This window comes from Sinohyriopsis cumingii, chromosome 18, assembly GCF_028554795.1.
Source record: "Sinohyriopsis cumingii isolate HCF-2022 chromosome 18, ASM2855479v2, whole genome shotgun sequence".
Classification (NCBI taxonomy): domain Eukaryota; kingdom Metazoa; phylum Mollusca; class Bivalvia; order Unionida; family Unionidae; genus Sinohyriopsis; species Sinohyriopsis cumingii.
In genome coordinates, this window is record NC_142978.1 from 52,327,715 (window position 1) to 52,341,552 (window position 13,838).

At 35.5% G+C, this 13,838-nt stretch overlaps 1 protein-coding gene across 8 annotated transcripts in view; it reads left to right on the forward strand.

Moving 5' to 3' along the window:
* Positions 1–13,838, forward strand: part of LOC149776646 (RNA-binding motif, single-stranded-interacting protein 2-like) — a 437,315-nt gene that overhangs the window by 80,947 nt on the left and 342,530 nt on the right. The gene's annotated exons all lie outside the window — the stretch shown is intronic.

Here is a 13,838-nt window from a genome sequence, read left to right on the forward strand (position 1 = left end):
GATGCAGGAAAGTTATGTTAAAAAGGAAAAGCACTTTCAGATTGTTTTATCAAGTAATAGGACAGTTTTATTTCTAAAAGCATGCATAATGATGATAGTAACACTGATATAGGATACAAAAATACACCATTTTATTATGTTTTTATAACACATAAAATATAATGATATGTAAAATATGACAGAACATGACATGTGTAACACATCACAGAAAAGAGCTTATTGCTCATGTTTGAATTTGCTATCGTTTTCATCATATTTTATAGAGTTACAACTCCAGTTTGTCCAGAAAGTTTGTCCTTTCTTCTTGAGGCAAGATTTCTTCAGGATTTTGTTTGCGTGACATTGTCCTTTGAATACATTTGTAGTGTTATAATTTTTAATGAATTTAATTAAATCTACTTTGAAATAATGTATACCTTTAGATAAAGGTAATTATTTCCATTTTGAAATAATGTATGCCTTAGATAAAGTTAATTAATTTCCATTTTGAAATAATGTATGCCTTAGATAAAGTTAATTATTTCCATTTTGAAATAATGTATGCCTTTAAATAAAGTAAATTGATTTCCATTTTGAAATAATGTATACCTGTCACAAGAAAGTCACTGTCAAATAATATATACCTGTCACTGTCAAATAATGTATACCAATCACAAGAAGGTCACTGTCAAATAATGTATACCTGTCACAAGAAGATCACTGTCAAATAATGTATACCTGTCACAAGAAGGACACTGTCAAATAATGTATACCTGTCACAAGGTCATTGTCAAATAATGTATACCTGTCACAAGAAGGTCACTGTCAAATAATGTATACCTGTCACAAGAATGTCAATGTCTAAACAGCCATTAGCTCTTCAAGAAATGTTGATATAAGCTTGTTATGTCACTTCATGTAGGAGAGCTTTTTGATTCCTTATGTCACTTCATGTAGGAGAGCTTTTTGATTCCTTATGTCACTTCATGTAGAACTTTTTGATTCCTTATGTCACTTCATGTAGGAGAGCTTTTTGATTCCATCAAGGGGGAAGAATGTCTCTTGCTTTTTTACTCATCAAGAAGAAAGAATGACTCATGTTTTGACTCCATCACTTACTCATGTTTTTGACTATATAAAGGGGGAAGAATGACTCATGCTTTGTGACTCCAATGGGGGTGGTAGTGGTGGGAGGAGAATGAATTGGTTTTTGACACCATCAAGTGGAAGAATGACTCCTGCTCTTTAACTCTATCAAGAACGAATAATTACTTCTGCTTTTTGCCCCGAGTGGTCGAGTGGTCTAAAGCACTCTCCATTACAGATCAATGCCATCTCACCTCTGTCTGTGTGGGTTCAGGTCTCGGATTCAGCCAATGTGGGTATGTGAGAAAGCTTGCCAGTAGCTTCTTGTGGGTCGGTGGTTCTTTCCGGTTTTTCCTGGGTTCTTCCTCCACCATTAATACTGGCTGCCATGTATAGCCTATCGTGTACTGAAAAATGGTGTTAATCCTTACAACAACTGTGCAGGAGCCCCAGGGTGGCTGATTGGTCCAAGGTAGTAGTACATATTACACATCTTGGCTCACTATATGAGTACAAGTGTCATCTTGACAAATGTGGGAATGTGAGAATTTTAGCTTGACATTATTTTCTGATGGGTTTCTTCTCCAGCAGATATACTGGCCACCAGATATAGTCTGTCATAGAAAAAAATAATGTTATACCTGAATAACGGAAACCATAAATTACCATATATACTCATCAAAAATCACCATCTTCTCATTTTTTCAAGAGCTGAGGAAATTTAAGTTGGGTATGATTTTACCATTTACACCAATGTTCCATTTTTGGTTAATGCAGCAAATATTATAAGATTACCATGCAAGCCAATCGTTAAGTGCTGAATAAAATCTGACTCTTTCTCACAAATGTAATATATACATGAATAAAGGTTGTATTAACTTGTTCAGGTTGTGGGAAACAATGTAGTCAGTCAGTCCAAGACCAGCAGAGCTTATGGAATGGCTTGTTGTCCATCATACAATATCCATCCATCCATTAGTGCAAGTTATTGTCACTGCTTCTTCAAGGATGCCATGAATCTTTACATACATTCATACCAAGGTCTGGTTCATACTAAATAAAAATTGTGCACTCTGCACTAACATGGCTAAGTAAGTGTCTCTGGTTTCTGGTGATTTATTATTCAGTTTTGGATATTATCTCTACACCGACAAACTCAGAGGACATGTCTATGTATTAAGAGTAACAAACACTTGGTTCCATTACTATGTTTATCTTCAGGGCAATCTAATATATGTCTTGATTGTTATTTATCCAAGTAGTTCATAATAAATTGTTAACATGTGTGTTTGCAAAAGCATAAAAGTGTCCTTGCTGTATGGAAGTACTTTGGTTGTTAAATATTCAGTTTTGAAGGTGCATAGTTTTTCACACTGTCAAGTGCTTCAGATTTGGAGGTAAGTAAATCAGGTATGTAATCTGTGACCCCATAAAGCCTAAATAGATGTGATTGGTTTTGAAATGACAGGAGCATTTGAAGTTTGGACAATGGTGCTGCTCAGATATCCAATATGGCCACCATAGGAGCCATCTTGAAAATCTTGAGATTGCCACTCCTCCATGGGATTTTCACTCAAAGACTTGGTTTTAAGTCAGAATAGTGCCAATCTGACATTCAGTATCGACACCAATAATCTTGAAAATCTTGTTCCTGGTATTGCTTAAATGGAATGTCACATCTGTGTAGGGTTTTCACTGGATGAGTTCTTACAAAGTCTAGTTTGAACTAAATGAAAATGATGTTGATCACACATCCAATATGGCTACCACTGCAACCATCTTGAAAATGTTAAGTTGCTGCTCTGCATAAATGGATGATCATATCATTGGTGCTGATCTGTTCAAAATGGGCACCACAGCCCCGTCTTGTAAATCATTATAGCTATTCCTCCTGGAGTTACATCAGCATGATTTTCATTAGAATATCTTATGGTTTTGTGTTGGTTTTAAATTTAAAAAATTGTGTCAATGTGATATTCAATATGGCATACACAGTGACCATCATTAAACTTATTGCTACTCTTCCTAGATGGAAGATGATATTTGGTATTGTGTTTTCACCATACTGGTGCTAACTGAAAATGGTGCTGATCTGAGTCCCAATATGGCCACCTTGGCAGCAGTCCTGAAAATCTTGTTGTTACTATTCCTCCTAACTGGAAAGTCATATTAATTATGATACTGTATCTAGTTGGTCCTGGATGAAAATGAGGCTGATCTGACTTTGCATATGGCTGCTACAAGTAACATGTTGAAAGCATGCCACTAATTCCCATGAAAGATGGCTATAACAATGTGTTTCCACTAAAAATCTTTGAATTGTGTCTTGTTTGTCCTTAATGAAAATGGTGCAAATCTTAAATCCATTATGGCTGCCACAGCAGATGATTTGAAAATTGTATCACTCAAAAGTATCTCCGATGGTTTCATCACTTAGGAGTTAGAAACAAGAGTTGGTCTTGAATTCCTGGAAATTCTTTTCAGCAGTTGAGAACCATTCCTTCCAAGGGACTCTTGTTTATTCATTTACAACTGTACAACATTTAGAAAGTATGTAAAGTGTTGCTGTATAGGTACTATGTTATTTAAATTTCTAATTATTATTAATTAGGAATTTTTGTATTAAATTCGAGAGACCACTCCGGTGGTCTAGTTGTTAGAGCATCTGCCTCTGAAGTGGGAGGTCATGAGTTCGAACCCCCGGCCGAGTCATACCAAAGACTTATAAAAATAGTACTAACAGCTGCCTTGCTAGGCACTCAGCATTAAGAGGTTAGTGTTAGAACTGGTCGGCCTGGTGTCAGGATAATGTGACTGGGTGGGACATCATGCTACGTGTCTGCGGCATGATGTCCCAGTGCTAGACCACTATAAACTGCCACATTGCAGACATTGTAGCGATATGACTGAAAATTGTTTAAAGCTACGTTAAAAACCACAATCACACACACACACACACACACACACACACACACACACACACACATATCAAATTTGAGCTTATGAAAAAAATTAAACAGTTATTAGACCCAGCTGAAAAATGGCTGCTATAGTTTGTCTGTGAACAGTGTCCAAAAAATGGCTGCCATGTGTGTATGTGGACAATGTCAACACTTTATGACCATTGTCTTAGTAATACATGAGCAGTTGTCTTCTTAAAACAATATTGAATCATTTTAAAATTGGATGACCAATTTAGACAAAACTGAGAGCAGTCTGGTAAAAAGGCATTTCAGATTTATTCAAATTATGCCATTTAAATAAAATCCATGATATGTGATAACAAAATCAGTAAAGTGCTTTCAGTTGTGAGCCATTGAGTCAGGATAGATCTTTGAAAAGGAGATAAAAAAAGACAGAATATTTGTTTGAACTCAAATAGCTGAAACAAAGTGACTGTGAACATCCTAATTTTGCTCTCAGGAGGCAGTTACTCTGCTGCCTGCCTGACAAAAAAAAATCATTTACTAAGTCAGTTTCCATATTCCATTCTTTTTTTCAATGGCTTGATGCTAAACCTGCTTGATTTATATGTCATGGAAATTTGCCATGTTTCATCCAACTGGCATTGAGGAAATTGCAGTAGAAGCTGTGCAGCCATGCACTCAGGTTTTGTGTTGACTTAATCTCAGTCATTGTGTAAGACGATATGATGCTTTTCTTCAGAATCGATGAAATATGCACCTCAGACAAGTCAGGCTTTGCGTATTCAGAAATACCAATACATATCAAAAACACTGAAACTTCCCTATACTAACTCTCCCTAACCTGTGACCAAATTAACACTGCTCAACCTGTGACAAAACTGTCACTCCTCAACCTGTGGAGAAATTGACACTCCTCAACCTGTGGACAAATTAAAACTCCTGAACATTTGGCTAAATTGACACTCCTCAACCTGTGGACAAACTGACTCTCCTCATCCTGTGGCAAAACTGACGTTCTTCAAACTTTGACCTTTGGCAATTTTATATACTATGTCATTATAAAGAAGTTTCATTATGATATAATGTTCACTTATAAGTTGAATCCAACTACAAACTGCACAATTCCAAATCTGCTGTCACATAAAGTGCTGGCAGATCTGGATCTATGCAATTTATTAGGAGTAATTAGTAGAACAAACACCATAGACCCTGATCTGCTTGCACATAAAGTGATGACATATCAGGGTTTATGTTGCTTTCAGTTTGACCCCACTTATAAGTGAGTACTTTTAGGACAACCATTTGTAGACCAAAATATTAACTCAGACTTTTGGAAAAGGCTGATTCCAGATGGATTTATAACCAGACACATGGCAAAGGCTGATTCCAGACGGACTTATACCCAGACTCTTGACCAAGGCTGATTCCAGATGGATTTGTAAACAGACTCTTGATGAAAACTGATTCCAGATGGATTTGTAAACAGGCTCTTGATGAAGGCTGATTCTAGATAGATATGTACCCAGATTCTTGACAAAGGCTGATTCCATATGGATTTATAAACAGACTCTTGATGAAGGCAGATTCCATATGGATTTATAAACAGACTCTTGATGAAGGCTGATTCCATATGGATTTGTAAACAGACTCTTGATGAAGGCTGATTCCAGATGGACTTGTACCCAGATTCTTGAAGAAGGCAGGATCCAGCAAAACTCCTAGCATAAAACGAGTTCCAGAGAAACTTATATAGTTGTTATATATCTAGCATTTTCTGGTGTCTCTGGCATTTATGCTGCCCCATTTATGACACAACTCCAGCACTCTGGCATTTTATGTTACCCCATTTATAACCTGTGTCCAGCACTATGGCATTTATGTTGCCCCACTTATGACCCATCTCCAGCACTCCGGCATTTATGTTGCCCCATTTATGACCCAACTCTAGCACTTTGGCATTTATGTTGCAATCTTACAAGTAGATTGGAAACAAATATCAGATTTTCTTATTCTGGTATTTATTGAATGTATTGTATTAAGATAGAATTGGAATATTTATAGATATTAGTAAAGATGTCATAATAAGTAATATAACTGTCATGAGAAAAGGTTGTTAGTATGATTACAGTGAAGAAGTTGACAAGTAATATGCTTGTAATATGATTACATTGAACAAAAGACTGTCATTATTAAAATGAACAAAAAGTTGACATTACAATTACAGTCAACAAAAGTTGATTAGATGACTATAAAGGTGATAAAGTTGATGATTTCAATGCAGTGAAGAATAGATTGACAAGATGACTGTAATAAAGACAAAATTGACAGGATGATTTCAGTGGAGAAAAAGTTGATAATTTGATTACATTGAAAAGGTTTTTGATATTACAGTGGTCTGTTGTTTTGCCTCTGATATGGCCAATGACCAGCACAGCAGACAAAAACTGTCAAATTTACTCTTCATAAATGGCCACATAATTGGGTTTATCTGTTTAATATTTCTAAGTTCAGTACATTGACATTTGTTCCGACATGCCCATAAAGTAATTAACCTTAATCTATACAATAAATGTAAATAATCGTAACTGCTGTATGTTCGTTACATGTTATATTTTGTCAGTATGATAATTACTGTTATTACCAGCAATAATTTTATCAAGATGACAAAATCTGACTGCTGGGAAAAATAGCATTATTCAGCTGATGTCAGCATGACATCCAGCCACCATAAAATAAAATATGTTAGCCATTATTGCTTCTTTGAGATTATGAAATGTCTTTGAATGGATACCAGATTAATACCAGTCAATACCAGACTAATACCAGTCAGTCACATTGAATGGGTACCAGACTAATACCAATCAATTATGTTGAATGAGTACCAGACTAATACCAGTCAATACTAGGCTAATACCAGTCAGTCACATTGAATGGGCACCAGACTAATACCACTCAATACCAGAGTAATACCAGTCAGTCACATTGAATGGGTACCAGACTAATACCAATCAATTATGTTGAATGGGTACCAGACTAATACCGTCAATCATGTTGAATGAGTACCAGACTAATGCCAGTCAGTCACATTGAATGGGTATCAGACTAATACCAGTCAATTAAGTTGAATAGATACAAGACTAATACCAGTCAGTTATATTCAGTGGGTACCATACTAATACCAGTCAATCACATTGAATGGGTACCAGACTAATACCAGTCAATCATGTTGAATGAGTACCAGACTAATACCACTCAATACCAGAGTAATACCAGTTAATCACATTGAATGGGTACCAGACTAATAACAGTCATGTTGAATGGGTACCAGACAAATACCAGTCAGTCATGTTGAATGGGCACCAGACTAATACCACTCAATACCAGACAAATACCAGTCAATCATGTTGAATGGGTACCAGACAAATGCCAGTCAATCACATTGAATGGGTACCAGACTAATACCAGTCAATCACATTGAATGGGTACCAGACTAATACCAATCACATTGAATCACCAGACTAATACCAGTCAATCAGGTAGAATGGGTACCAGACTAATACCAGTTAAACACATTGCAAGCTTACTTACTTTGTAAACATTGCCAATGAGAAAAAAAGTTATGTACATAGTGCAAAATTTTGCCAGACTTTCTCAGTTCACAAGGAAAAACAAAAGCAGTTTAAATAAAATAAATGAGGGCGAGTCATTTGATCACTATAAAAAAATTAAATATGAGAAAGATTCAAGTAAACATTGTACACAATCCATTCTAGTTCTGAGGGAAAATGGAATCTACTGACAAGTTGTTGTTGTTGTTGTTGTTGTTGTTGTGGGGTTTAACGCCATTTTTCAGCACATGATAGGCTATACATGGCAGCCATTAATAATGGTGGAGGAAAAACCCAGGAAAACCCCGGAAAGAACCACCGACCCACGAGAAGCTACTGGCAAGCTTTCTCACATGCCCACATTGGTTGAATCTTAGACTCAAACCGCTGCAGACAGAGGTGAGATGGCAGTGATCCATAACAAAGAGCGCTTTAGACCACTCAGCCACTCAGGGCCCCCTCTACTGACAAGATAGAATTCTTTATTTCAAAACATTGATAGTTACACCCAAATGTTCTTTTATCCTGATAAGCTGGTCATGTACCACAAGTGATGATTATTTATAATTAATGGAGGTCATCTTGCCTGTTTTGTTGTGCCTAGAAACACTCTGAAATCCATATTGTTTAGAAGCTGGTATGTAAACTGATAGGTCTTGGAGAGTTCAACCGTGACTGATACATACACACTTTAATAAAGTGATCTTTCATCTGATTGGCTGAGCTCATGAACACTCAAGAGGTCATTATGCCTGATCAGATGTTGATTGGATTTAGTAATGTAAACTTAATGTTAACATCTTGGATGAATTTATCATAAATGACACTGACATGATTAATTAGGTGACCTTGAATCTAATTGGCTGGTCCTATGAATGCCCTTGAGCAGTGATTATGAGGATCCCTTTCTTAACTTAAGAAAATGTTGGGGACCCACTTATGCTAATAATTAAGAAAATACATTCACCTAGGAATATCCTCATGGCCCCTGGTGATCCACAGCCCACATTTTGGGAACCACTGCTCTACAGGCTATGTCTAATCTTATTTGGTATATAAGCTTGTTTTGTAAAGCTCTTAAACACATTAATCTCAGTGGCTTCCATGTTTGGACTCCATGTGTGTGTGTATGTGTGTGTGTGTGTGTTGGGGGGGGGGGAGTGGGGTTGTGTGTGCATGCATGTGACCAATTACCCACACTAACTGCTCAGAGAAACTCTGCTCAGTAATGCCAAGTAAGTGGAATTTATTGTTGCAGATATAAACAGTCCTTAACTTATAAATCTTTGGGCTGAGGGGCCTCAGAGACAGGGAGTGATCCATGGGAGGATGTTGAATGTAGCAATGACTTGTCCATTTTGTGGTGAGATATGGTTTAGGAAAGAATTTAAATGATACAGACATTGATAGACAAGGTGGCAGTTAGGGATCAGACTACTAATTCATTTCTCATAGAATTTAATATGTAAAAGAAAATGATTTTTTATATTAGATTGGCATGCAAACTACACATTTCCATTTATTAGAGTTAGAGATTGTTTTCAGCTTTTGAAAAATATGTTTTGCAGTATTGTATAGCCTCATACTGCTAAACAGAGGAACCTCAGGTCTGCACCTAATAATACATAAGACAGCCTCACAGTAAAGACTCATCTGCTGTTTCATTAGTAGAAAATTAAATACAGGATATCCAATGAAAGTAAATATTTTGTTGTCGTCCATAGTCATTGATCTTTATGAAATGTATAAAAGAAAAAGAATTATTTCCATTTACAAGTCAGTGGTTGCATCTTAGAGCATTTAGTATTTTAATTTTTATTATTACCCCACCACTAAACTGGTTCTGTGGCTGTAAAATAATTAGTGATATATGTCAACTCAGGTGAGTGGCCTGTGTCAATTGCCAAGTGAGTAACACCAGGCCCACTTGATACTTATGTTTTGTAAGAACACATTATTTACTTGAACTGCATCTATTTTAGTTTTGTAGGGAAGTCTTGTAAGATTTCTTGCCCATGGTCCTTATAAAAGCTTTAATATTGACCCTGTTTTCGAGGACAAAGTCCTAACCTTAAAAGTCCCTTCCCTGCTCAGGGAAAAATCAGATTCTCCTTTTAGGTCATGTCCCATTATATCCAAAATGCTGGGTGCTACATTAAGATTGACCTGAGGTCACCTTTAAATGACCCCTAATAACTGACAGATAGCCAGATTAAAGAGGCAAGCCACCTGGTTTATTGAGAGTTTTGTTACACATCATTTGTAAAGTAAGAGATGAATCTTGAAGGGGGGAGGGGCAGCAAAGGCATTCTTATTATATGTGCCTTGAGATTCTAAACAGTTTATTAACTCTGGAATTTTTCTCCTACAGTTTTTATTGTAATTCAGATTTGAAACATTTGACTGTGTTTAGTGATAATTCATTTGAAAGAAAAATTGTTCACCAGAATTTTCATCAGTAGTGAAAACTTTCAGTTTATGAAACTTATGCAGATACCATGTATCAGATACAGAATTGCAACAGTATTTTATTCTCTGTAAACTGTTCATACTCAAACTTGTTATACTCTGTAATTTTTAACACTTTGTAAATATTTCATTTCTATTTTCAGTAATATTTCATACTCTGTAATTGTTAACACTTTGTAAATATTTCATACTCTACTTTCTCTCAGTAGTCTTTCATACTCTATTATTTAATGTTCTTTAACTTTTCCTACACAATCAATCCATACAACTTTTTGTACTCTATGCAGTTTGATTTTTTTTTATAGCAGTATGAAAAATGACAGATGACACAGTAGGTCAGTGCATAGTAAGGTCCATAGATGAAATGTTTGGATAGAGTTTGATGTGAATTCAAAAGTGCTCTAAAATTGTATGCATCCAAAAGATGAATATGGTTCTCATGTGATAACAAGTGATCTTGAGTTACTGAGTGCTGGTTAGTTTGACTTTTAGGAAATTCAACTATTTTCAGAAAATTAGACATTTGCCATTTATCATTTTGCTAAGGCATTCATTTAACACTGTGACCTGTTTTGGGAGAATACCTGCCAACAAAACATGGTCTCTCAAGTGGTCTTTCATGGCAGTGATCTTTCAAGACAGGTGGTTTTCATAGCAGTGACAATTCAAGACAGGTGGTCTTTCACGGCTCTGATCTTTCAAGACAGGTGGTTTTTCATAGCAATGATCTTTTAAGACAGGTGGTCTTTTATGACTGATCTTTCAAGACATGTGGTCTTTCAAAGCAGTGATCTTTCAAGACAGGTGGTCTTTCATGACAGTGATCTTTCAAGACAGGTGGTCTTTCATGGCAGTGATCTTTCAAGACAGGTTTTGCTATGCAATGAAACTTGTCTATAAAAGATAATATGTGGACTAAAATTGTACCAGATGTCCTTTATGAGGTTATGTCCTTTATATCAAAGTAAATTATTCTATGAAACAAAGGAGACTAGTTACAAATGTTACATTCAATGAATATGTGTCCTTTATTTGGAGATGTTCAGTAATTAAACTTTACTCTTATCTTTAATTCATTTTCCTTGTCCAGTGTTTATGAGGGGGTTATCATAAGGGCAGAAAGTGCAAGTGGTAAATAATATAGATAAAAAAAATAGAATTGAAATTTTGGTATATGTGACATTTGACACCCTCCAAGGGATGAAGTGTTACAGTCCTTTTGTAAATGGTTACCATAGAAACAATATATCTGTTAATTGTTTTGAATTTCCATGTAGCAGATTTGGAGTAGAATTGTTAATGAACAGATGGAAAGACTGTTGGTTAGATGAGTAAACAGATGGATGAAGGGACAGATAAGTGAACACATAGATGGATGGATTAATAGATGAGTGAACAGATGGAGGGATGGACAAATGAGTGAACAAATGTATGGATGAATAAGTATGGATAAGTGAACAGATGAATAAATGGACACCTGAGTGAACAGATGGATGGTGTATGAGTAGATAAGTGAACAGATGGATGGATGGATGGAAGTTTTACAATGTACCAGATGCTTTTTTTAAAAGTAAGGTTAGGGATAATAATAATAATAATAATAGCAAAATTATAAAGAAATCATTCAAGATGGAATATGTCAAAGAAACTGCAGTGTACTTTCAGTAATTTACTGCTATATGAATGCATAACACTCTTATTTTAAACCATGCAATTACCATGTGTAAACGTACCCACTGTCCACTTTGTAGAAACCTTACACAAAGTCCCCTCTTCTTGCAAGAGGTTTGTGGGTTGGCGGATTGTACCTTTTTTGAAGGTGTCCGCTTAATTTGGTTCTTGTTATCTAGAGGTTGACCACCCTCGATGTTATTTCCTGGTTCGAGTAAATATAAATATAAGTGGTGAAACTTATAGGTGGAATAGATAGAGATCTGAGCAGAGATATAGAACAGACCAACACGAGCCCCCATACATGTAAACAACAATTCGTTCAATTACATAAAACAACTGTGAGAATTCATTACATCAGGAATATACTCTGCTTCTAGAAATAAAACTTTCACCTAATTACCAAAACACAAATATATTTAAATAAAGTAGCCGATCTGTTTTACTGATAGGTTTAGTTCATCATAGGATCGAGTGAACAATCGAAGTCAGTGCCTTGTACAATTGCATAACCTGCTTTTCCAGTTCACTCCACTTCCACTTATGCTGTTCCTTCGACTTCCGGCTGTCTTGCCTCTTTCAGTCCTCACTCTGTGCATAGCACGTAGATTCACAGATACCTGAATCTCAGGATAAGTACGTCTCACTATATGTCTCAGGATACACCTCAAAACTCGTCTCAGAGATAATACATCATAGGATGTGTCATAGAGATAATACGTTGCTGAGATAATATGTCGCAGGAACTATTTTTGCCCTTTGAGCTTTCAGCGTTCCTCGCTTCTACTGCCAAATTTGTTCATCGGTTTTTTTCTCCCAAATTACTCTCGGTGTCTTCTACACTTGTTTTCTCTTGCAGAAAAGCTTAGACTGATTAAAATTTTTGATGTGGTGATAATAAAACTAGGAAATTTAGTGAGGGAAACACACCCCTTTATTTAGCATAACCAATCAGAATCAAAATATATCTGCCGCCTTTTTCCAGAGGCGCCAAAGTCATGGTCAACTTGACCTTGTAGTTTAAGTAACAGTGTTCTGTGATCTTTCAATTTTTACATTTACACTATGGAATTGAAGTTAGCTTTTGTCTCCACCAATCTTCTGTTGGCTAAATAAACGATTGCTTAATTAAGAATGAAATTCTCCCCTTGAAAAGATATTACTGATCATGGCAGTATGGCGATTTGATAAGTGCCTGTCCCCATAAATCTAATTAATTGTTCTCTGGTCTCGACTAATGTGTTCTTAATAGATCACCAGAAATATGCCCCTTCACACCATGGAAACAAAAACATGTAAACCCACTATTTATTTTAAATCACAGCTTTTAGTGAGCACAAATTTTTCTTAGGAAACTAAATCTGCAAAATTGTTTCTCAAGATAATGTTTCGGTTACACTATTAATAAATGTTGAAAATTGTATGATTTGCAAATGCTGTTTTCCTTATTTGCAAAAATGAAATGATAAAAAGATGCAGAAATATATAATTAAAACAGACACATGACTCAATATAGTAACACTTCAATAATACCTTCCCATAGCAATAAAATAACTACCGGTAAATACATTATTATTTACAAACAAGGCACTGATCATCTTTGACGACTCAAAAGTAAAAAACGATGACCTTAAAAATATAGTTACTGAGTTTTGTTCAGCATATTGTGCAGCAACAAGATTTTAATAATCTGAGTTTAAAATTAAAAAAATATTAACTTCTAAACTTGTTTAAAAGCTTGTTTGTTTAAGAACACAACAATCTGTCATGTCCTGTCAAAATAATAATCATAGGATTTTAAAATATGTCTGTGTTGACTGATGCAAGAGCACAACCATTAAATAGTACAGAATGAGGAAATGGTAATTTGAAAGATGTTACTTGAAAAACTAACCATTTACATTTAGCGTAATATGTATACTTCTCAAAATTTGTAATTATTTCATATCTTTAATAATTTCCTTAAATGTTTGATAGAAAAACTTAAAGATGACATAAGAAATAAACCATTTAGTGGCAGATTTAGTCCCCCTGCTTTGAAATATAATGGAGGAAGCTGGGTGATGATAAATATGGGCCATTGAAATGTAATAGAGGA